This window comes from Hylobates moloch, unplaced genomic scaffold, assembly GCF_009828535.3.
Source record: "Hylobates moloch isolate HMO894 unplaced genomic scaffold, HMol_V3 SCAFFOLD_11, whole genome shotgun sequence".
Classification (NCBI taxonomy): domain Eukaryota; kingdom Metazoa; phylum Chordata; class Mammalia; order Primates; family Hylobatidae; genus Hylobates; species Hylobates moloch.
Genome location: NW_026652286.1, coordinates 86,121,748 through 86,147,478, shown reverse-complemented (window position 1 = coordinate 86,147,478; position 25,731 = coordinate 86,121,748). Strand labels below are relative to the sequence as shown.

At 46.1% G+C, this 25,731-nt stretch overlaps 1 protein-coding gene across 3 annotated transcripts in view; it reads left to right on the top strand.

The window, feature by feature from the left end:
- Nucleotides 1-801: 801 nt before the first annotated feature.
- DRD2 (dopamine receptor D2) overlaps nt 802-25,731 on the top strand; it is a 65,683-nt gene continuing 40,753 nt past the window's right edge. For 2 of the 3 annotated variants that reach the window (XM_032167435.2, XM_032167434.2), the window contains exon 1: nt 802-1,124. The gene's annotated coding sequence lies outside the window, so the exon portion shown is untranslated. Of the gene's footprint in view, nt 1,125-17,901; nt 17,921-25,731 lie in introns of those variants that run through there. The other variant, XM_058446523.1, reaches the window with a different exon arrangement.

Sequence of the window (25,731 nt, the reverse complement as noted above, 5' to 3'; positions counted from 1 at the left end):
TGACTTCTGAATCTGACATAGAGCCTGGCAAACTGAGGACAGTTGGTAACTAATTGCTGCAGAAGACAGAAAAGAAAGAGAAAGAAAGAAAAAAGGAAGGAAGGAAGAAAAAGAGAGAGAAAGAAAGAACGAAAGAAAGAAAAGAAAGAAAGAAAAGGAGAGAGGAAGAAAAGGGGAGAAGAACGAGGTTCCTCTGCAGCCCAAATGACAGTGGGCAGGGTAGCAGCGGAACACCCTTCACCACTCTATCTCTTTCTCCCTCTCCCCACTCCCTGCCTCACACACCTCAGTTTGGAGTCAAAGGTGAGCTGGAACCCCTGAGGCCTCCTTTTGCATTTCCATCTCAGGTCAACTCCAAACAGGCTTTTTCCTTTGGATGAGTCCAGCAATAGAACTGACTACATAGATTCCAAGACCTGAAGTCAGAAAACGGATGCGGACCTCTTCCGACACCTCCTCTCCTTGCCTGACTTGCTGGATGGGTGGTGCCTCCCGCAACCCTTGGCTTCTGAGTCCTCAAAGGAGAAGACTGGCGAGCAGACGGTGAGGACCCAGCCTGCAATCACAGCGTGTTACTCTGAGTGTGGGTGGGAGCGCAGTGGGCGGTCGAGGGTTGCGTTCCCGCCTCAAAACAAGGGATGGCGGAATCCTCCAACCCCTCCTACCCGCTCCAGGCCGGGGAGCGCCTAGGAGGCACAGCTCCTTCGGTGGGGGCGGGGCGGGGCCTGTCTCAGGGGCGGGGCCCGGGGGACCTCCCTCCCGCGCTCCCCGCGCTCGGGCGCCGCGGAGCTGTCCAGCTTCAGTGCCGAACCGGCAGCCTCCCGCGCGCACCGCGCCGCCTCCGCGCCGTCCCCGCGCTCCCTCCTTCCCGCCCGCCCCGCGCCCGGCCCCGCCCCGCCCCGCCCCGCCGCGGCCCGTCCACTGCTCCCCGCGGGCCAGAGCCGGCCGAGCGGCTGCCCGCTGGGGCTCTGAACGCCGCGGCGGGGCCGGGAGCCAGGGACCCGCCGAGGAGAGTGGCGGCCGCGGACGGCTGCCGGACGGGCGGCCGCGCGTGGATGCGGCGGGAGCTGGAAGCCTCAAGCAGCCGGCGCCGTCTCTGCCCCGGGGCGCCCTATGGCTTGAAGGTAAGCACCGGCCGGATGGAACGGCAGGCGACTCAGGGTCACGGGGAGAGGAGGAGGGACCTCCAAGGGCAGCGCGGCCAGTACCAGAAGTTTGTGCGGCCACTCCCGGCCGCCTGCTCGGGAGCGCCCGCCTGGGGTCCGGCTTTGCATGGGCTCCCCGTCGGGCGGGGGCGGAGGGCGTCTGGAGACTGCGGCTGCTATCCCCTCTCACTCCTTCTCAGTAGCCTCCTCGCCACTTAGAAGGGAATCCTCTCCCCGAGCACAAGCGGGCGCAGCTGGGGCAGCCTCCCCGCGGGGCGCCCAGGGCAGCCGGGCCGAGCCGCGGCATCGGAGGGCGGGAGGGCGGCCGCTCCCTACAATCTCTGGAGGGCACTTCCCCCAGCACCCAAGCGCGAGACCCGGGGCTTGCGGCCAGAGTTTCTGACTTCTTCCGGAGGAAGAAGGGCTGTTTTTGGCAACTCTGTGTTGGTGCGACCTGACCCTTTTCAGTTTCTAAGGCAGAAGCTAAGGATGGGGGAGAGGTAGATTCTGGCTGGATTCTCCCGCTCCCAGGGTTGCCGCTGTCCTTGGTCCTGAACTTTCGTTCTCCTTCGCATTCTTTCGGGTTGACACGAAGTCGGGGAGGGAGGCTTGGGTGCCAGACCCGTTTCGACCCGGGAGTGCAGGCGACGGTGGCGGCAGTAGCGGAGGGTGACCGCCCGGCTCTCGGCCAGGCTCTCTGATGGACTGAGAGCCCCTCTAGGGTGGTATGCGGAGACAAGAGCCACCTCTAAGCACCAGACAGAGCGCGTCCCTATACCTGTCTGAGGCGGGCAGCCCTTGAGCACTTCCTCTTGAAGAGCAGAGGTAAGAGGGTGCGTGTGCGTCTACATAACAGGCTTCACCATGGACACAAGTCACAGCACTGCAGCTCCGTGGGGACAGGCGCTTGCTCTTAGCCACAAGGAAGCTGTCAGAGCAAGTCACTGTTGCCCCACCTGGCACCCCACTACTTTTTTTCGGTGGCTCTTGAGGTTGGGTGAGGGGGTGAGAGAGTGAGGTGCAAGGCACTTTGTGGATCCCATTCCAGATCCTTCTGCAGATCCAAGCCTTTCTGGATTTTGACCAGGCTACAAACCTTTTAGGCTAATCCTTGCTCCTCCTTACGGAGCTAGATGTTCAACGATTCTCCCCACTCCCACCCTGCTTCAAATGCAAATATGCATGCTTATCTCTGATTCATCCTGCAGCATTAGGACCACTTGAAAAAGAAATCATAGTTATCGTCTTTCCCTCGTGCAGCTGTTTGATGAGGGTGGCCAGATAGAGGCTGTGGTCAGCGTGACCAGTTTCAAGAAAATCAGCAAGCTGGTTTCCTGGGTTTCAGCCCCTGCCTTGGACTTCCCTCCTTAGTGTTCAAAATTCCTGGATTATTTGTTGCAGGGGGTTTTGATGCCATCTCTGAATGCAGACATCTGACAAGGAAGTGGTTTGGGAGGGTTAGACCTAGAGCCAAATGAGGGCCAGGGTAGTCCCAGCTCTTAAAGATCATTGAGTTCCTTCTACCTTCCCTGCACAGCCTGAGGTGCCCAGAAAATGAAGAGGTTCTGATTTGTTGTAGAAGTCCGGGCAGCATTTCTCTAGGGATTTTTTTCTTTTTAATGAATTCCCTGAGAAGCTGGTTAAAAATGCGTATTTTTGCTTCTTCCTTGAAAAACTGCTGAATGAGAATCTCAAGCTGAGGCCCAGGAAATTTATATTTTAACAATGTTTCTGAGTGATTCATATATACAATGAATTAGCAAATTACCTCCCAAAAAGTTGAGACTCCTTAGAGAGTCTGTATACTTTTATTTTATTTTGAAAATGGAAAGCAAGTTTATTTTACATAAACTTGGCAGCAGGTATTCTATCTGAGAAAATCCCTTGAAGATATAAAAATGCATTTTTAAGAGTTAAAAGAATCATATACCTTGGCTGATATCTTAAATATTCCTAAATTTCATACATTTGAAATTTATAAAATTAAGGCATTCGATCTCACCCTTTGTCTCCTGCTGTTATACCTGTTAAATTCTTCAAGTGTGAGATTCTTGGTAGAAAGACCATCCCCCTGATTAAATCTTTGCTGAAATGAAGGATGCAATCCAATCTCCTCTCCCCCAGGATCTTCCTGGGCTTTTCCTCTTTCTAAAATTTTTGGCCCTTTTAAGGAATCACCAATATGGCTTCAGGCTGACTTATGTAAATACTAACTGTCCCTCTATGGGGGTCAACCCAGTGTTTCCCTCCTGCCCTCCCCTCTGGGTGAGTTATTGTCTTTCATTATGCATGTGCTGTGATCTGTTAACCTAAGTGCTCCTGAAATGCCAAGGAGTGATTAGTTCAGCCTAGTAGCACGTCGTGCTCCCCAAGGCTGGTAGCCACTCATGCCCTGCTGGAAGTGACATATTGACTGTATTGATTTGGTTCTTGTGCTCCATAAGCAAGGAGGCTTGTAGGGGTAAAAAGGCTAGTAATGATGCTTGTGGGCTAGTTAGTCTTGTACCTTCACCTACAAGAGTGGATTATTTCTGTCTAGAAAATGCAATTATCTTGAGAATGATATAGGAGTATCTGAAATTGAGAGAAACCCTTCTGTTCTTTCTTTGATACCATGGGAAACAAATGGGAACTTAGGGTCATTAGAAATATGGCCTCACATACTCCTGAGATTGTCTTGCTGAAGCCGGACTGGTCTAGGGTCACCATTCTCTGAATAAACAAGTATAAGGGGAAACACATGGGGACTCTGCCTGGAGAGAATGGTTTCCATCTCCCCCGCAAGTAAAAGTTACATTTTAGTGTTAACAAAAAAGTGTGGCTGTGAAGATAGCACTGTGTGGATGTGTGTGTGTTTGTGTGCGTCTGCATACATGTGCATGCACACATATGAGCACATCGCCCAGGAGAGACAGATATGATGAGACTTCCTTGAGTCAATCCTGTGTTGGCATCCACCACTTCTCCCTCCTTTGTGGCTTAATAGCTATGAATCTTCAGCAGTGAAGGTGCTTCAACACCTAGGAAGAGAGAATAATCAAGTTGAGGTTCTATAATGCCAGAATCCTAAGCCATATTTGCAATATCTCCCAGAATCAAGTTATATATCAGCAGGTTACAGTTACCTAAGAGTTGAGGTCTTGAAAATAGCTTAGAACAGCAGCCCAGTCATTTGCATTTTCCTGGGATATAGTTTATAGGACTTTAGATTCTTAGATTATCTTCTTGGGCTCCTCAGAGGTCATGCCGGATGCCCCTGACTCCAAACAGGGAAGCTGTTTCCTTAGTCCAGAAATACAATGGTCTTTCTTCTTTTATTAAAGTTCTCCTAAATAGAACTTTTTCCAGTAAATTTTCCAGTTTCTGGACACCAGGACTGGACTCAGCAACCAAAGCTTCTCCATCCTACCAGGTACTCTGCTTAACAGAGGAGCATCTGCATATAGGAAACACTTGGAAACCATGGGCAGCAGAAAGGACACAGGCTGATTCAACTTCTCAGCAGGCACCCTCCTTTGTAGGTAGCCTCTTACTTAGCTGAACACCATTTTCCCTCCTCTCACCTCCAGTAAGGCATTCTGTGGCCTTGGAAGGACCTTGGGATTAGTTATAAGCCCTTCTGCTCTCCAGAATATACCATGGAGCCACTAAGGATGCACAAATTGCTTATTTACCAATTTGAGCAGTAGACTAATGTCATCTCTGGCCTTTTAAATTACCCTAATGGTGTTGGAATCTAATATTAATATACTTTTGCCTCTCACCTGTTCTCATCACCAATGTAATTGAAGATTTCTTTCCTCTGTACTTAAATGGATGCAAAAATTCCTTATTTTTTAACAATAGAATCATACTATCTAAATGCACAGGCTTGGAAAATAGCTTGATTATAGTGTCAGTGCATGGGGACGGAGGAGGAATAAAACTGTAGACTCAGCCACTTGGTTTGCTTTTATTTGGGTCCAGAGAAAGGAGAGAAATTTGCCCTCAGAATTGCAGATTTTTCTTTTCTTTTTCCTTTCACCTTAATCTGGTAAATGGGTTAAATCAACACCCTTGGCAGCTGGGATGCCCTTGGAAGGCACAGCCTCTTCTCTCCCTAGGATAGGATACCTGAGAGTGTTTCACTGCAGAGTGGTCAAGGACCCTGGTGGCTCCAGTGTATAGGGAGGAGTCAGAGATGACACACTGGGGTCTAAGGCCTCCCTCTTCCCCTGGATAGAAGAAGCTGTGCTGCTGCAGTGCTTCGAACTCAGAGGCCTGGAAGCTGCTAGGGGCATTTGGGAGAGTATGGGGCAGTGTACAGAGGTGAGAGCAGAGGAGAAGTAGACTCTTAGGAGGCCCTGAAAGAGGCTGATGTTAAATATGCATTGAATATAGGCATCAGCTTAGTGTAGTTTGGGCAATTTTGTCATAATCTGATGTCACCTGTAAGGATTTTTACCTTTTCCAGGAGGAGATGAGGAAATTCTTTGCTGTCTGAAGGGACAGGGAGGGGAAGGAGGGAAAACCTCTGGTTTCCCCTGCAGCCCTCTAGGTAATGTCAGCTTGCTTCCAGACAGAGGGCGGTAAGGGAAGTCAAGCAGACCTGGCTCCCAGTTGCCCCATCAACAGGCCTGCAGTTAGCCTGGGCAGCCCTGCCTTCCAGGAAGCTGTTGCTCAGCAGAGAACTGCAGCTGTGGCCCCAACAATAATCCTCTGCAGATGTCTGGGAGCCAAAGGGAGTCCTGGGGTCTGTTCATTTTTTGTTGGTCTCCTTCAGAACGTGCCTGCCCTTCTCGTTTCCACCCCCTCCTTGTTGTTATTGTTTGGGTTCTAAGTGGCCCAGCAGGAGAAAGACATTAGAAATGAAATTATTTTTGTTACATGCTACATCATTGCCTCCTCTCCTACCTGCTACCCCAGGCAGCGCCGTCACTAGCAACTCCCAGGAACTCTTGATCTGGGAAAGTGGCTTAGTACCAGGCTTCCCTAGAATGAGAAGTGGTCCTGTTCACCAGACCCTCCTTTGCTGGCCTCATCATCATAACAGCCAGCATTTATTGTGCACTTACTGTGTGCAGGGCACTGTGCTCAGCACTTGACATAGGTTCCTCATTTAAACTCCCAATCCTGCAACAACTCTGTGAAATAGGAACCCTTGTTTTTTACATTTTTTGTTTATTTATTTATTTATTATTTTCATTTTTAGAAAGAGGTCTTGCTCTGTCACTCAGGCTGGAGTGCAGTAGTGCAATCATAGCTCACAGCAGCCTTGAACTCCTGGGCTCAAGTGATCCTCCTGCTTCAGCCACCCAAGCAGCTGGGAGTGCAGGTGCATGCCAGCATGCCCAACTAATTTTTTAAAGAATTTTTTGTAGATATAGGGCCTTGCTTTGTTGTCCAGTCTGGTCTTGAGTTCCTGGCTTCAAACGATCCTCCTGCCTCGGAGTAACCCTTATTATTCCATTTTGCAGAGGAAGAAGCATAGGCTTAGAACGGTAAGTGGCTTGCACAAAGTCCCACGTTTCATGTGTGAGACAAAGATTCAAAACCAGACTGTTTAAGGCTGAAGCAATAGCCCTCTCTGATATGTAAGTGGCATAAAGAACAAGAAAAGCAGGAGAATAGGGATAAGAAGATAATTCTTTAGTGAACGAAAGGGCAGTAAGCTTTGTGTATGATACCAGGAAAGTGAGGAGGGAGACAGCAGATGGAGAAGGATGAATGAAATAACTCCTTGGGATTCTTAAATTTGAGAACCACCGAGGAAGTGTTCTGTACCTGGATCTGGGTCCCTTTGGATGAAATGCACTGAGCATAAACCTCAGCAAGCAGTGGGATCAGGAGGGAGGGCGGCAGAAGCAGGAGGGAGGCAGGGTCAACTAAGCTTTCCAACCCGGGGGGAGGAGCTGGGAGGAGGTGTGGATGGATGATTTGTCAAGCTCTTCTGGAACTGTGATGACATTACCTTCTGTCCCACATCTCTTTGAGGTGAACTGAACTGTCCAAAGGATGAAAGCCAGACTTCTGCCGACAATTAGGTCTTTGGGGTTGCTTTCTTATACCATAGAAGGAAAACTTGTTATATCTCCAAGACTAAGCTTCCACATTTTACAGAAAGGTGAGGGCGGGATGGCCTGGGATCCTGCATGGACACAGGAGTGACTCATGAGAGCTGCCTTTAAAAAATGAGCTGATTAGCCAGACGCAGTGGCTCACGCCTGTAATCCCATCCCTTTGGGAGGCTGAGGTGGGCAGATTGTCTGAGCTCAGGAGTTCACGACCAGCCTGGGCAACACAGTGAAACCCCATCTCTACTAAAACACACAAAAAAATTAGGGTCTAGCAGCATGCACCTGTGGTCTCAGCTACTCAGGAGGCTGAGGCAGGAGAATTGCTTGGACCTGGGAGGCGGAGGTTGCAGTGAGACAGTATCGTGCCACTGCACTCCAACCTGGGCGACAGAGCGGGACTCTGTCTCAAAAAACAAACAAACAAACAAAACAAAAAACACTGATCAATGCTTTCTGATAGACAGAGGCAGGCGAGGCCTGGATGTCCCTGGGCAGGCCTTAACTTAAATAACTTAACCTGCTCATCAGTTATTTCAGGCACAAATAAGGGACTGTAATAATCGTGTTCACCTCATAATAAGTGAGAAGACTCCTCTGTTGTTGAGCCTCACCATGAGTTTTATGAATGACATATATCAATATTTAGTCACCTATTTAAACCCTTTAAAAACAACACCATATGGTAGTTAAACCTGTGGGCTCCGGAATTAGACTTCCAGGATTTGAATCCTGACTCTAACACTTACTAGCTATGTGACCATGAGCAAGTTAATTAACCTCTATCACCTGGGGGTTCTCACCCGTTAGTGGATGTTAATACCAACCTAATTGGGTCACAGTAATTAATTAAGGTAATAGAGACAAGACATTTGAAAGAGTCCCTGGGAAAAGTGAGCGCTCTTTAAATGTTAACTGTAATGATTGTTATTGTTAAGATGCTTAAGTAAGAAACAACATTTTGAGCTGTTGTCCTTTTGCAATAATTCCGCACCTGATTTTACATTTCTGAAATCATGTTTCTAAAACGTTCACAAAATTCAAGGATATACTTCTTTCTTACACTCTCCACTTACCTGCACCAAAATTCTTTGGCTTTCGCCTGTCAGCAGCTCTTGCTCATTTTGAGCGAGATAGGGGTTTGAATTGCTTGTCATCCCTTTGATTTAAGTGCAGCTGAATTCATTTCCATCTTACCCACATGAGCTAGGAAGAGGCATAAGTTATCCTGGTGATGGCTTTTCACGGCCTAATTTTTCTTCCTGGTTTCCTGGGCTCTCTGTCTGCTCCCTCATGTTTGGAGCCTTCCTGATTGGCAGTGTCACATGGTATGTTGCACTCTGACACAGGCCACTTTTTATTAAAAACAAAAAATAAGGAGAACGTACTGGTGTACAAGGACGAGGTGACTTTTTTTTCTTTTCTCAGATTGAGAGGGCCAAAGAACTTCACACGAGCAGACCCCCAAAGCTGGCAGAAATATGTGTTCTGCAGCTTCTGGAGTCATTCATGGCAGGAGCAAATGCTATCATGTTTTTAGGTGAAGTATGGTCCTGCCTGAGAAAGGAGGATGGAACACAATAGCTTCTGGTCCTGAGATTCCCCAATCCATAAAGATAATCCCTCTTGTTGGCCTTTTTCTTGGTGTATGAATCCCTTCTTGGGGAGGACTCTCTTGTAATTGATGTGCATCTATTTCTGGCCAGCTACAAATGCTCACCGTTTAGCTATGGTAGAAGATTTCAGAAGGCACTGTAGGTATTCCGTTCCTGGGTCATCTTCCTTGGTTCATCGTTTTTTGGACTCAGCCCTTTCAACTCTTTCACTCATTTATGGCAGGGTCAATAAGAGACGTGTGTTGACAAGCAGAAACTAATTTCCAGGGTCCCAGGCAGAGGATGTCAGCACTGCCTCCCACCGCCTGCCCCCGCACCGCAGTGGATCCATGTTTCCACACACTATTTTTCTTTAGTAACATGTATAGTTGAAGGTCTGGGATCACTCTAGAGTCACATTGTGACTAATGACACAAAATCTCCCTGGTGGCCTGTCTTCTGTGAGGAGCCAACTTAATGCTTAATGCTAATCTCTCAATTGTGCATTTCTTGTCTTCTCCACCAGACCGTGAGCTCCTTGAAGCACAGAATTTGTCTCATCCTTCTCTAAAATCTATTATAACCTAAAATGGTGCTAGGCACTTGGTAGTTACTTAAATTGTTGAGTGAGAGTGGGTGAGTGGATAAGTGATGGGTAGGTGAGAGACAGCTTACTTCCCCATAGCGACACTCTCCCTCTACTTTACTTGCAGCTTAACAAGAGTGGCAGTGTCTGAGGCATCCCCCACTAGAGGCATCTCATAGGTCAGCAACATACTTCATGCCTTCTCTCCTTCATCCTTAACCTGCACTATCTGCCCTCCCTCAGCCGTGATGACATTATAGGTTGGATGGAAATTTTTCACAGTTGTCACAGGGCATGGAAGTTGGGGAATGTTGAATGGTTGGAACCTACTTCAATCAGACACACACATGGAGAAAAAGGTATTGGGGGGCTGTTGAGGAAACATACAGAGGTGTGTTTGTTCAGGTCAGCCTGGGGACCTGAAGACAGAAAAGAGCTGTTATTGAGGGATGCCGTTAGTGCTTTGGTGATTTCTATGTTTAGAGTTTGGGGAATTGGACTAGTCCTTACTTTAAAAGGTACAGATAAGCATGATTCTACCCAAGACCCTCCAAAAGCAGTAACAGTTTGAACCTATCTTTCCACAAAGCACTTTTAAGAATTGGGCTATGCATCCCCTGTCCCTCTAGTTATTTAGTTTAACAAAGTGGTTCAGAGCACTCAGAAGCCAGGCTAATGCAGGATCAGATCTTTGTTCTATCAGTCATGAGCTATGTGACATCTACCAAGTTACTATCACCCCTTCGAGATGCAGTTGTTTATCCCTTCATAAAACAGGATGACCATATACTTACCTGATTGGGTTTTGTGCAAAGGAAGTGAGTCATGCACATAAAGTGCTTGTCTCAGTAACTGACGCATGGTAAGCTCTCAGCGAACATTCATTATCGTTATCCTTACCGTAATTATCAGTGGGCAGAGAAATGTCCACAAAACCCTTCCCAACTCGTGGTCCAAATTTTATATTCTCTCTTCTGGAGGGAAGAAAAACACCATTGCGGATGAAGACATTAGACCAGGTATGAATTGGCATAGAGTGTTATACTTGGAAGAACCCAATGTTACACAGCAGGGAAGTAGGAGAGCTGGACTAGAACTCACTTCTGCCCAGGGTTTTTCCTCCACACCTGGCTCAGGTTAGACCATGGAGTTTTGAAGAAACTCAGCAGCTAAAGAATGGAATTCGAAGTGAAGATGGTACAAGGTAAGGCCAAAGACATAGGCAGGGGCCAGACTATGAACCTTGAAGTCTTATGAAGGAGACTGGATTCCATCCTGAGGGAAACAAGAAGCCATCTTGAAGGATTGGGTTTTAAGCACAGGAACAACTCCAGTGATTCAATTTGCAGTAAAACAAACAAACAAACAACAAAACAACAACAACAACAAAAAATTGGCCAGACATGGTGGCTCATGCCTGTAATCCCAGCACTTTGGGAGGCCAAGACAGGCAGATCACTTGAGGCCAGGAGTTTTGAGAGTAGCCTGACCAGCATGGCAAAAACTCATCTCTACTACAAAACTTTGCTGAATGTGGTGGCTCACATCTGTAATCCCAGCTACTGGGGTGGCTGAGGCATGGGAATTACTTGAATCCAGGAAGCAGATTGTGCAGTGAGATCATGCCGCTGCACTCCAGCCTGCACAACACAGTGAGACTCTGTCAAAAAAAAAAAAATCACAGAGGCTGCTATGTGGGGGAGCTGATTATAGAAGATTCAAGACTGGAAGCAGAGTACCTAGGAGAGTTTGCAGTTGTTCAGTACAGCAATGCTGGCAGCCTGGACTAGGGAGGGGCAGTGGAGGTAGGGAGACTTGAAAGACCTGAAAAGATATCTTAAATTCGCCAGAACTCAGGGACTGATGGGCTATGGAGGATGAGGGGAAGAGAGAAGCCAAGGATGATTTAAGAACAATGAAGCAAGGGAATTAAGGATATTGGTAAAAGTGTATGCATATTGGGCCAGAAACCTAAGCCAGATTGAAAGGGAAGGGAAGATAGGCTGATAGAATCGGTGGACTTATGGTGTTGATGAAATCAGAGAACTGGTATATTTAGAATCACTGAGCACTTGAGCTGGGTTGCAGAGGCAGTTGTGGTCACACAGTGGAGTAACTAAATTTTTAACCTCAGAGAGGAACACCCCTGGCGATGTCAGTGCTCAGGATGCAATCATAGGAGCAGGTGACTAACGTGAAGGGTGTGCTTGGGGAGTAGGAGGCCAGGCATCAAGAGGCCAAGCTGTTGGAAGCTGATTTCACCTGAGTTCATGGCACAACGTGGGCTAGAGTGGAAGACAGTGAGCTAGTGCCAAAGACAGTGAGGGAGGGGAAGTGACCAGGAATGTATGGATGGCAGTGACAAAGAGAGATAGAATGGGCATAAATGGTTGGTGGGCACCTGAAAGGAACAGAGTCTTTATGAGAGGGTAGGGGAGGTGGTAGTGAGGCACAGGGATGCGGGGCTGAGCACCCTTCTGGAAGGGCCGCAGCAGAAGTGGTGCCCTCAGTTGAGTCTGGGAGGGGAGGGGCTGCTGCCGCCATGCAGTACCCACCTCCAGTGTAGGCCTTCTCATCCTGTGTAGGCTTTTCTCTTCTGCTCCCTCCATGGCTCATGGAACTCATTCCTCTCCATAGCTACAGAGAATGGAAGAAAAAGAGAAGAAAGGTGAGGACAGGGTGGCAAGTGGGTATAAAGATGTGGATGAGAGAGTTGAAATAGGTGGAAGTTACAGGGAATAGGAAAGAAAATGGATCTGTGGACATCTGTTGTTCCTCTGCACCCAGTGTGCCACCTGTAACCTTCTAACATGTTGTGTTGTTTTCTCTGCCAGAATGCTCCAGCCCTTAACCTATAAGGTTAACGCCTACTCAGCTTTTAAAATGGAGCCCAGGTATCACCTCTTCCAGGGAGGCTTCCCCGATTTTCCTTCCTACAGTCTTTCACCTGCCTGGGCCAAGGGCCTCTCTTCTGTATTTCTCTAGCATACAGTATTGAGTTATGTTGTCGTTGCTTATTTACTGGTCTGTTTCCTTCCCTAGATGGCAAATTCCTCAAAGGCTGGAATGGAGTCCTTACCTCTCTAGCTCCAGGTGCCTGCCCACTGCACTGCACAAAGTGGGACTGTCATCGAGTCCCGCCCCCGCAAACACGCACGCACGCCGTAATGAGACAGCAGCACACACTATCTTCTGCTCATCCCTGAAGTCCTCCACATTATTAAGGCAGGCTGGAATGCTCCTCCAGCAAGTGATTTAGACGAGACATTCCAGAGTGTCAAGGCTGTAAAGAAAGGGACCTACACTAACTCTACACATGAATGAGAAAATTGTACTTGGAGAGGGAAGTAATGTGTTCAGGATCTCATGGCTGCTTAGAAGCAGACCAGTCCCAGATCTGGGACCCGTCACTGACACGGCCCACTTCCTACCACGCCAAACCCCATGACCAATGGCCACAGATGAAGTGCACCACACTGTGGCTGCAGGTAGCCACATTAAAAGTTTCCCCAATTCAGCCAGCTCCAAAAATCATCCTCTTGTCCTTTCTTCTCATTTCTGAGTTCAAAATTGCTGATTTGGTGAGCCTTATTATTCAGCTCTACTCCACTGCCTGGGAAATAGAGATAAGTGAAATGTAAAAGTAGGACCAGGCTTGTACTTATGTATTTTGAGGGGTTCACTTTATGTGATGGGCTACAGCACCACCAACATTCCCGTTTTCTCACAGGGAAGCAGATTAGGCAATTCAATGCTCAGTGTATCACGTGACGTGCATATGCTCCTTGAATGCTGTGCTATTGTTTTTAATAATAATAACCACCTAAGGTACACTGATTACTCCTACCTCATCAGTCAGATCTTAGGAACTGGGCAGCAAGGAGGGGGCAAGAGAAGGGGGAGTTTCTGGGTGCTCCGTCTAGCACATGCGTGGGAAGTAGTAGGATGCCAATAAATACTTGTTGCATAGATGAAGGAGTGAATGAATGAATATTTTCCTCTTGCAGAGCAGGCTGAGATTTGCTAAGAAGCATGTAGAACAGATTGGCTGCCCACCTGTGTGGGCTACCTGAGACCCAGGGCATCCAGAAGGTCTCCAGAGGGAGAGGGAAGGTGGGAGAAGCTCTGTAGAGCTCTCAGCCACATGCCTTAAACACTGCTCCTGCATGGAGCATGATACCTGTTCCTGCATGGCCGTGCTTCCTCTAAAGGCTCCAGGGGAGGATCCTTTCTTGTCTCTTCCAGCTCCCCATGGCTCCTGGTGCTCCTTGGCATGTGGCAGCATCACCCCAATCTCTGCCTCTGTCTTCACGTGATTGTCTCTCCCCCATGGCTCTCTGTCTCCTCTCCGCTCCTTATAAGGGTACACCAGGCGTTGATTTAGGGTCCACTGTAATCCAGAATGAACCTATCTCATCCTTAACTAATAATGTCGGCAAAGACCACTTCCAAATGAGGTCATCTTCTGAGCCTCCGGGTGGACATGAATTGGTGGGTGTGGGGGGCTTGGGGGTCAGAGGGGAACACTCTTTACTCCTGTAAGGGAGCTTCCTGCCTTGGTGGCTCCTGTTCCTTATAGACATCTTTTGTTTCCTCCAGAGTAGGACTGTTTTCCTTCCTAGTCACCTGTTTGAGAATAGCTGCCCACTTATCTAATTGAAGCCTCATCTCCTGAGTTAGAAGGCAAATGAGGACAAGAAAGAAAGCAATTAGTACAACTGGGAGTTCAGGATTAAAAAGGATTCACTGACCTGCTGGCACAATGGTTGGTAAGGGGGGAAAGTAAAGGGAGTTTGGAGGAAGAGAGGGGAAGGAAGCGGGTCCCTTGGATGTTCCAGCAAGGGAAGGCCCACGGGAACCTGGATTCCTGGGGCACTTGGGCACAGGCCCAGTGAGGGTGGTGATTGGGCGTGCATGTTAAATGCCTTTTATAGTTATAAGAAACTCAGGAATTGCTCCCCGTGAGGGCAGCTGGGTGTGCATATTAAGTGCTTTATATAGTCATAAGGAACTCAGGGATTTGAAGTTGTTTACTCAGTGTTCATTCCACAAGCATTTATTAAATGCCTCCTATACACCAGGATCTCAGACTAATGCTCTAATTTCACAGATGAGCACACTGAATTCCGGTAGGCCAAGTGAATTACCCAGGATCTCTTGGGGGCAGAGTCAGGACTAAAATCCAAGTCTTTAACTCTCACCATGCCTCACACAAAGCAATGTTCTTCTCTCATATACTCCAGTCTGCCTTGGGGGATCCCTGACCTCCACCAGGTAATAGTAACAATAGTAACAACCCCTGCATCTGGACAGGGCTTGACTGTGCCCCGGGTGTATTTCCAGAAGTCATTTTACTGCTGCTCCCTGATGTGTGGGGTGGAGGCAGCGGTAAGGAGGGCTTCCTGACTCCTGCCACTGAGTTCAGCTTTGCTGGCGGTGGTGGATGGGAGGCCTGGGACCTGTACTCTCCATAGAGAAGAAGATCAAGGACCTCTTAGACAAAACTAACAGGACTCAGTCTCTGAAACCGGGAGCCCCATCATTAAGTTTGCCCAGCTGGCCAGTCTGTAAGGACATAGGGGATGCTGATGGTGCTAGCAAGGTGTTCTGGGCCCCTGTAAATGAGGATCCTGTGGCCTTGCAGATGCATCTTCCAACAGGCTTGTCTTAGCACACAGATGGCAACATTTGGTGCTGTCTGTAGCATCTCCCAGCAGGGCTGAGCCTTCAGAGCCTGCCCTCTTGGGCTTTCCAATCTGGATGTCTCTGATGACCCGGTCCATAGCTTAGTAATTACTTGTTGAATGACTTGAGTAAATCTGGAGAAAAAAGTTAACTCCTTCACTGTGATAGGTGAGGGAAGGTATCAGAGAAGGAGGTACAGGGGATTTCCAAGGAGCTGTTCTCAGGCCAGCTTTGGGACTTGAGGCCTTGGAGGCTCCACTTGGAACTTGGCATGGGGCCTGCACTACCTCCCCGAGCACGCAGGATGCTGGAGCCTCCCAGCTTCTCTGGCTTTCATCTCGTCTTCATCCCTGGGCAGCTCCCTGCCCTCTGCAGCATCTCCCCACAGCCTGTCTCCATGGTAACGTCACAGCCACAGGAGTCCATAATCCTGGTAGGAGGAGAGGAGCAAAGGGCAGGGACAGGGGCACATGTGGCCAGCAGTGTCCGTGTGCCTTTGAGCAGCCAAGCTCCCACAGGCCAGGGAGGGTGCCTGCCCCAAAGCCTGGCAGCAAGGACAGGCCAGGGCAGAGGGCCCCCAGGCAGTGCCTCTGAACATTCTTCTGTCTAGAAAAGGAGCCAGGGAGCTCTTGAGCAACAGGTGGAGCCTCTGACCCCAGGAAGCTTTTGGAGGCTGGCAGCTCTGGTGTCTCCCTAGGTCAAGATCACAGCCAGTCCAGCTTGGGGCAGAACCCAGATTCTCTGTGGCTCAGGAAAGTCTGCCCACCTGAGTATCCCCATGTCCTCCCTCCCCGTCCTGCCCAGTCCCTGTTCCATCAGCCTGTGGCAGCTCACAAGTGCTGCTGGGGCTGGGGGTGACTGGGGAGGTCAGGGCACCAATGCCAGCCGGGAGAGGGCAGGGTCCACTGGCAGCTTCGGCCCTGGAGCAGCCCCACTGGGGGAACTGGAATAATGGTTGAAATGAGCAGCTTGTCTGAAGACAGTCAATTTGATAGTACCTCTAGTCATAGCCGCTGAGTTTCTGTCTGCCAGACACAGAGATCCAGGAAAGTGTAATAGAATGGACACAAAAAGCAAATAAATGAAAAGTAGAGCTGGAATCCCATAGATTTCTTCCCAGACCCACAGCACTATTCCTTGGGGCCCGCTGCCCAGTTTCTTTGAAGATTTGGCAATCTGCTATTTTGCTGATTAGCAGTATACATGTAATAGTTGCACATATTTTGGAGGTACGTGTGACAGTTTGATACGTGCACGCACTGTGTAATGAACAAATGAGGGAAACTGGGATATCTGTCACCTCAAACACTTATCTTTCCTTTATGTTGAGAATATTCCAATCTTCTCTTCCATCTATTTTTAATGATACAATATGTTATTGCTAATTAGTCACCATACTATACTATTATTGCTAGATCTTATTCTGTCTATCTAACTGAATTTTTGTATCTATTAACCAACTTCTCTCCATCTCCCCCTCCCTTTCCCAGCCTCCGGTAACTACTACTATTCTCTGCCTCCAGGAGATCCACCTTTTTTAGTTCTCACTGCTCGGCTTTCTTTCTAAGAAAAATGGACTCAGATGGGTCTTTATGGAGGTCTCTAGAATTAGGAGTCTTAGGTTCTAGTCTCAGTTCTGTCATCTAATTGGTGGCTTAGGTATAGTTAACTTTTCTTGTCCTCTGATTTTTTATTCTAAAATGATGGTATTGGACTGGATGAAGTCCCTTACAGACTATAACCAACAACACCCGCACTTTTCCGCGTTTGTCCATCCAGAGCTGCATTTGGGGTGACAAACCTTGCTTTAAAACACATACTCTATTAAGGTGTTCATTTTTCAAGCAGAGGCTTTCTTGCCCACAGTACATTCAATTTATCCAAGTGAATAATATCTACCACTTTTAAATACTGACTATATTATCTGCCTTATGTGCATCAGCTTTAATCTTTGTGACAGCCATAAAAGATAGAAATTATTAGTCCCATTTTACAGATGAGGAAACGGAGACTCAGAGATGGAAAGTAAAGTGTTAATCAAGACCACACAGGTGGTGAGAACTGAAGCTGGTATTTGAGCCTAGATCTGTCTGATACAATATTTCCACGCTGCCCCGGATCGTATTTTCTACATATGCTAGGTATATCTTCTTCACTTTCATTATGATATGTATCACAACGTACGTGATGGCTTGCCTCTTATTTCCCCCAGCCCCATCGCTGCCCCCAACATGTGAGGTCGAGAATGACCTCACATAAGATCTTGCCCTTGGTCTTTAGTGCATAGTAGACCCTGAACATTTGTAAAGAGGATGTACAAATAAAGGAATGAATATATTCCAAAATTTTAGAACTTGAGTAAGTTGGAGACTGCTTTTAAATATGGAAGTATAGTCCACAGTGCCAAAATAGTGGGCATTCAATAAATCCTAATTCATATGCAAATGTGTACACACACACACATGCGCACACACACAATAATCAAAGCTTGTTTGTGATGATATACACACAGCATAAGTTGTGGTGGACCAGTATTTTATTCCCCCAGATCAAAACTGATACATAGCCTTTCAAATAAATTAGTGCTTTAATCTTAGCTGATGCATTTGAAGGAAGGAGTATATCCACATGCCAGTGCCAGGGTGATCCTGTGGCCTCTCCAACAGAAACCATAAAGGGCTGTGTTTTCAGAAAGAGTAAACACAACCTTTTCTCTCATTTTTTTTTTCTGGTGATATTTGTAGGCCCACACCTGGCATCCCATATCACCCATGTGGGTCAGAGATTACATATGCAATAAAAAAGGAAATCAAAGCACGAAATGAGGAAATTACGGATAACAGCATTTATCAAAAGGTGAGGGCGGAAAATCATTTTAAAATTTAAAAACAAAAACCCATGCACTGTGTGTTACAGGAATGTGTGTGTTTATATATAAAAATGGCTAAATACCCAGGTTAGGCACCAATTAACCAGCAGAGCTGTTGCCTCAGGCAGTTGTTTTTCTAATTGCAGGTCTCGGCTGTGTCACCAGCTAGCTGGGAGCCCGAGGAGAGCTAAGAAAGTCTTGTTCTGTCCTTTGAATTCTTTTTCAACAGTCTGGCTTCCCTACCACCCAGGAGGGCACAGACCTTCCATGCCCCTCCCCAGCCCAGGCTGCTGCTGGCCTGCTCTGTCCCACCCACTGGGGAACAGCCCTTGGAACCAGAGACTGCTGTTAGGTTCAGCTTCCAGGGCTGGGACATAATTGGCCCTGACTCTAATGAGCAGGGCTAAGGTGGCAGAGCCTATCACTGATTGGAACTGCTACCTGCAGAGGGACCAGGACAAGCATCAAGCTAACAGCTTGGAGAGCTGCCACTCGGACAGCCCACAATTTCCAAATTAGATGCTTCAGAGGTCTGGATTTTGCTGTGCAGACAGAGCTCAGGGGCAGCTCTCGCAGAAGCTGGAGAAATTAGACAAATTTTCATTCATAGTCAACATGGTCCCAGGCTTCCCTTTCTTCCTTTTTCATTTACATGCAAATAGTGGGGGGTGGGGGGGGGTAATGGAGAGGGGATTCTGGAGCTCAGTTCCTGGGGAAAGGGGTGGCAGGAGATCTTGAAGCCAGCGAGGCCGGTTCTATTGCACTCTTTCAACTTGGTGGAAGCAGAAGTACTATAAACTTTGTAGATTCATCCTTGAGGGCCTGCTCAGAGATAGAACTATACAGTCCACAAAGAAGCACTGAACAAGAGAACAGGGTCGCTTTTTACTGCTGAGATCTCCCCTTCTTGTTATTTACTTGTAGCTTTCTGTAATTGAATGAGTGGATATTTACTGAGTAAAGTGACATCTGTACTAGGCATATGTTCTTTAACTACCCAGACCCACTGGCGGGAGAGAGACCGTCTGATGTGGCCACTGCACCTCACAGAGGTTGAGTGACTCCTTTAGGGAAGTGGCACAGTCAGGATTCAAATGCAGGTCTGTCTTCCCGGCAGCTACCTACGTACTGTCATCTGTCTCTCCTGTTGCCTCTGGAGCTGCTTGGGTCTCCTGGTGTCAGTCTCCCAGCCTGGTGACTCCTATGGTGGTGGCTGCCTCTCAAATGCTGCACATGGAGGCCCACGGTGAGCCCAGGGGTCCATTCATTCCTTTTTGCTGCAGGTCGGGTGTGTGTCTGTGGGGATCACAGTTTATTTTCTTTTATTGTGGTATAAATAAAAGAATTTATTATTATTTTATTCACATAACATGAAATTTACCATTTTAATAATTTTGATGTGTACAGTTTGATAATGTTAAGAATATTTACGTTATTGTAAAACAGATCTCCAGAACTTTCTCGTCTTGCAACACTGAAGCTCTATACCCATTCAACACGAATTCTCCATTTTACTCTCTCTGCAGCCTCTGGCCACCATCATTTTACCTTCTGTCTCTATGAATTTGACTCTTTAGGTACCTCACATAATGCAGCATTTGTCTTTTTCTTTCTGCCTATTTCCCTTAGCATGCTGTCTTCAAGGTTCATCCATGTTGTAGCATGTGACAGGATTTTCTTATTTTTTTAAAAAAATTGTATTTTTATTGAAAAATAATAATTGAATGTATTTATGGGGTACAATGTAATGCTTCAATACATGTATGTATTGTGGAATGAGCAAATGAGGCTAATTAACGTACCCATCACCTCACTTACTTATTTTTTTGTGGTGAGAACATTCAAAATTCATTATTTTAGCAATTTTGAAATAGACAACTTGTCATTACTAACTATAGTCAGGTGGCTATGCAATGGATCACCAGAACTTATTCCTGTTGTCTAATTAAAACTTAGTCAACCCCTACTCTGCCAATAGGCTCTGATAACCACCATTTTACCTTCTACTTCTATGAGTTCAAATTTGTAGGTTCCACATATAAGCGAGATCACACAATGTTTGTCTTTCTGTGCTTGGCTTGTTTCATTTAGTGTAATGTCCCCTAGATTCACCCAAGTTGTCATAAATGACAGAATTTCATTCTTTGTAAAGGCTGGATTGTATTCCATTGTAGATATATAGATCACATTGTTTTTTTCAATCTTTATCTGTTGATGGGCACTTAGGTTGTTTCCAAATCTTGGCTATTGTGAATAATGCCACCATAAACATGAGGGTACAGATATCTCTTCAACATGCTGATCTTAATTCCTTTGGAGATACACCCAGATGTGAGATTGCTGGATTATATGGTAATCCTATATTTAGTTTTTTGAGGAACCTGCATATTATTCTCCAAAATGTCTATGTTAATTTATATTCCCACCAACCTTTTATAAGTGTTCCCTTTTCTCTGCATCCTTGGTACTATTTGTGGTCTATCATATTTTTGATAATAGCCATTCTATCCAGTGTGAGGTGACATCTCACTGTGGCTTTATTTTGCATTTCCCTGATGAATAGTGATGTTGAGCATTTTTAAAAATATATGTTGACCTTTCGCATGTCTTTTTTTTTTTTGAGAAATGCCTATTCAGGTCCTATGCACATTCTTAAACAGGGTTGTTTTTTATCTTGGTATTGAGTAGTTTGAGTTCTTTGTATGTTTTGTATATGAGCTCGTTATCTGATATATGATTTGCAAATATTTTCTCTCAAATTATTGTTTCCTTTACTTCATAGAAACATTTTAGTTTGATGTAATTCAATTTGATTTTTCTTTTGTTGACTGTGCTTTTGGGGTCATATGCAAAAAATAATTGCCAAATCAACATCTTTTTTATTTATTATTATTGTTTTTGAGATGGAGTCTTTCTCTGTCACCCAGGCTGGAGTGCTGTGGTGTGATCTCGGCTCACTGCAACCTCCGCCTCCCAGGTTCATGCAATTCTCTGCATCAGCCTCCCAAGTAGCTGGGACTACAGGCGCCTGCCACCACGCCTGGCTAATTTTTGTATTATCATTATTTTTTTTTTAGTAGAGACGGGATCTCACCATGTTGGCCAAGATGGTCTCGAACTCCTGACCTCGTGATCCATCCACTTTGGCCTCCCAAAGTGCTGAGATTACAGGCGTGAGCCACTGTGCCCGGCCCAGATCAACATCTTACAGCTTTTCCCCTATATTTTCTTCTATTTTACAGTTTCAAGTGTTAAATTTAAGTCTTTATTTTGAGTTGATTCTTTTATAAAGGGTGAGATAAGCATACAATTTCATTCTTCAGCATGTGGACAGCCAGTTTTCCCAATACCACTCATTGAAGAGACTGCCCTTTTCTCACTGTGTGTTCTTGGCCCCTTTGTTGAGAATTGATTGACTATAGATGCATGGGTTTACTTCTTGGCTCTCTGATTCCATTAGGATTTCCTTCTCTTAAGGCTGAATAATATTCCATTGTATGTGGATACCGCATTTTCTCTATCTACTCATCCATTAGTAGACAATTAGGTTGCTTCCACTTCTGCTATTACGAATAATGCTGTAGTGAACATGGGTGTGCCTGGTCCAGGGAGCTCTGACTTTTACAAGGAGACTGAGTAGAGAGTGAAGCTTTTCTGTTCTGCCCTTCAGCCAGGATGAAGTACAGACAATGCACTAATCTGTTCCTGATCAAGCCCACTGGGACATAAGGGGGATGCGTGGGTCACAAGTTACAGAGGGAAAAGCCAGGGCCTTGGAATTAGATGAGTTTAAGTCCCAAGTCTGCCTTCTATGATCTGTGTGACCTGGAGCAAATTACTCAACCTCTCTGAATCCTAATTCATATATATATATATACACACACATATATATATGTATATATATATAATAATCATTATTTTTCCATGACGGAGTCTCACTCTATTGCCCAGGCTGGAGTGCAGTGGGGTGATCTCAGCTCACTGCAACCTCCACCTCCAGGGTTCAAGTGTGAATCCTAATTCCTTCACCTGTAACTAGATTATTGCAAGAGGACCATAGAGTGTGTGCTGGTAAATATTTTAACAGCTAGCTCTCCAAAAATAATAATGCTCTAATTTGAAGTATTTAATGATTTTATTGTGTAAAGACTCAAACTGTAGCTGATTTGAAGCCACCAACCTGCCTTCTTTAAATGTAGAGTGAGGAAGAGTGAGCCACACACCAGCCCCAGCACACCACTGGTCCATATATAAAATGTCTTTCCCGGTATTTGGGATGTGCCAGGTTCTCTATTAATACTAGTTTCCTTCCTAATATTAGTTCCATCCTCCCCCCCACCATCAAAAGGACTCTGGGTAACCTAGATAACAAGAACAATTGCTCAATTCTACATGTTTATTTGACTAATATACATTGACCTTCTATCACATACAAAGCCCTGTCCTAGGAGTAGAGTAAAAGATGCAGAGGAATGAGGAGGGGACTTTTAAAAAACCATGTGACCCAGTCTTGTCTTTGGAAAGTCCAGCCTGGGGGGATGACCCCTTCCATGTGCCGGCATCTCCGTCATGGAACATGTTAATCACCTGTGGACTTGTTTCTCTCCCTGCACTGTGGTCTCCTGGAGGATAATGACTCTGTCTTGCTTATTTTGTTATCTACATTGCTTAGCATTTCTAAAGTATTCAATAAATAGTTGTCGAATTATTTTACGAACTTGAAATCTACCTAAGAAGGCATAACTAACAAATCCGAGACAGTCAGAGAAGAATACAAGAAAACAGGCAATCATAATTATAAAACTTCTCATTTGATAGGCATCTTACTACTTCAAAGCTTTTTCAGTTAAAATAGTTAACACGGACTGAGTGCTTATGGTATGCCAGGCATCAGTATCCTCACTCAACATACATTATCTCATTGAAACTTTACAACAACTCAATCTGTAAAACTACCCCAATGGGGTAGATACTGTTATCATCACCCCCATTTCCTAGATGAATGAAATGAGCAGCAGCAGTTAAGTGGGTTCCTCAATATTTTTTGTTGTTGATATTGTATGCGTGGAGCCAGGATGGGAACCTAGGACTTAATGTTTACTGACCCACGGAGTAGAGAGAGTAGGAAACTTTCTTACGTACTCATTTGATAGGTGATAAAACTGTGGCTTAGAGACGGAGATGGAGATTAAGTAACTTGCCCAAAGTCACTCAGCTAACAAGATACAGAACCCCAGGACTAAAACATAGGCCTGCTAACTCCTAATAAAATAAAGAGCATAAAGTAAAGTATGGTGTGAAGTACTATAGGCAAAAAGGGCTAGTGGCCGGGCAGGGTGGCTCACGCCTGTAATCCCAGAGCTTTGAGAGGCCGAGGTGGGTAGATCACCTGAGGTCAGGAGTTCGAGACCAGCCTGGCCAACATGGTGAAACCCCGTCTCTACTAAAAAAAAATACATAAATTAGCTGGACGTGGTGGCAGGAACCTGTGATCCCAGCTACTCAAGAGGCTGAGACAGTAGAATCGCTTGAACCCAGGAGGTGGAGGTTGCAGTGAGCGGAGATTGCACCACTGCACTCCAGCCTGGATAAGAAAGCAAGACCTTGTCTCTGAAAAAAAAAGAAAAAAAAAATGGGGCTGGTTTAGAGAAGGGCCATACTACTGGGATATCCAGTGGTCAGTGCTCAGGGAAGATTTCCAGAAGATATGTGGTTTGCGTAGGACCCTGGGGAGCTGAGGGTGGACTTGAATCAGCAGTGTCTCATTTCCTGTCCCCCAGTGTGCGCACGCACGCGCACACACACACACACACACACACACACACACACACCAGTGGCCCTGGCCCTTGCTCCTCAACATGGAAAGCAAGGGTTAAACTTCAGACAAGCTTTCCCCATCTTCTGGAAACCACAGCTTCACAGTTGCTGCTTTTCTTGTGTATTTATTTTTCAAGTTATTTACATAAAGGATCCACCGGCCCCTACGCTGTCAGACAACATTGCTCTTTCTCCTGGCTTTTATCTCTGACTCCTGGAGAGGTTGTCATGCTCTCAATTACCTGAAACATGCCTGTGTCCCAATATGATTTGGTGTCAGCCACCTCTTACTTTGCAAGCAGTAAGTACTACAACCACAACGGCCGAACTTGACGCACAGATCCCCATTAAAAGAAGAAGCGTGAGTTGAATGTGTTGGGCTGGAGGGGACCAGAGGAGGGGAGAAGAAATGGGACAGTGGAGCTCACTCACCCTCCTAATCCATCCCAGCTACAGAATTTTCCTGTGAATGTTTATTTTTTGAGTCATGTACACTGTTAAAGTAATATTTTTCGAAAGATTAAAAATCTGTTTCTCAAACAATTACATGTCAAAGATTTATTTAACTCATGAATGAGACAACTAGCAGAATGACAAAGCTGGGTTTAAGAGAGGATTCAGGCCTATAATCCCAGCACTTTGGGAGACTGAGGCCAGTGGATCACTTAAGGTCAGGAGTTTGAGACCAGCCTGGCCGACATGGTAAAACCCCATCTCTACTAAAAATACAAAATTAGCCGGGCGTGGTGGGGGGTGCCTGTAATCCCAGTTACTTGGGAGGCTGAGGCAGGAGAATCACTTTAACCCGGAAGCGGAGGTTGCAGTGAGCCAAGATTGTGCCACTGCACTCCAGCCTGGGTGACAGAGCAAGACTCCATCTCAAAATAAATAAATAAATAATAAATAAAAGAGGATACAGGAAAAATTATATATATACATTATATATACATATGTATGTGGAAGAAATCTGGAATAAGATTGCTAAATTAGATACAAAACTTAATGTCTCACAGGGCAATAAAATCATAAGGCTTTGGACTATCTTCTCTACTGGATGGAAATCACTCACGTTACCATCTTTTCTAACCATTAGCATCTATCTCATAGGTTTAGGCCCCTTGTGGATGGTAAATAGTAAACAAACAAAATAGATTCTCCTGAGGTGGGCTTGCTGCCTTATTAACAAGTTTTGGATACATATTCTTAACAGATTAAAAGAATCTAGCCAGTCCTGGGCAGTGGCGATTCTGCAAGTTGCTGAATATGCCTATTCCAATTATGTGTTCTGGAACCAGAGAGGTAACTACAGGATGGGTTCAGAGACCCACTGGACCCACTGTGAGAAGGAACTGAGCTAAATCTCCATTGATTGCCTGACCTCCAGAAACCACTCCTTTGACTGGGGGCTATAGTGATGTTTTGGGTCTCCAGGAATTAGTGTCAGTAGAGCCTGGTCAGAGCCCTCACATAATCTAGTAATCCTCCAAAAGTCTATTTTATTTTCCCAATGCATAGTTACGCTGGTAAGGAGAGGTCCCTTTGGAGAAAGCTGGGAGAAATATTAAGAATGTAAATTTTTTGCAGGGGTCTTCCTCAAGAGGACCAAGTCTCTCCTTCATTCAAGGGTTCTGCATCTGTCAATTGGCTCAAATCTGGGAATTAATCAGGGGCCATAACTCTCTGTTTTGGTGATTAAAATTAGACTTCTGATTGCTTGATGTAGAACTCTTCTACTTAAAGAGATTAAGTGAGAATGTAGTAGACTGCCTATCTATTTCTCTGCTAAGGATACCATGATCACCTAACCAACACCATTGGTCTCAGACTATTTTGTTAACTGCTTTGGCTCTGCTGTCCATGAGGCTGTGGAGACAATGTGGCATTTGGGGGAGGAGCCTGTGAGGCAGAATGTTGAGATGTGAGTTCTGATCCTGCCTTTGCTACTAACTAGCTGAGTAATCTTGTGGAAATAGAGAAGCCT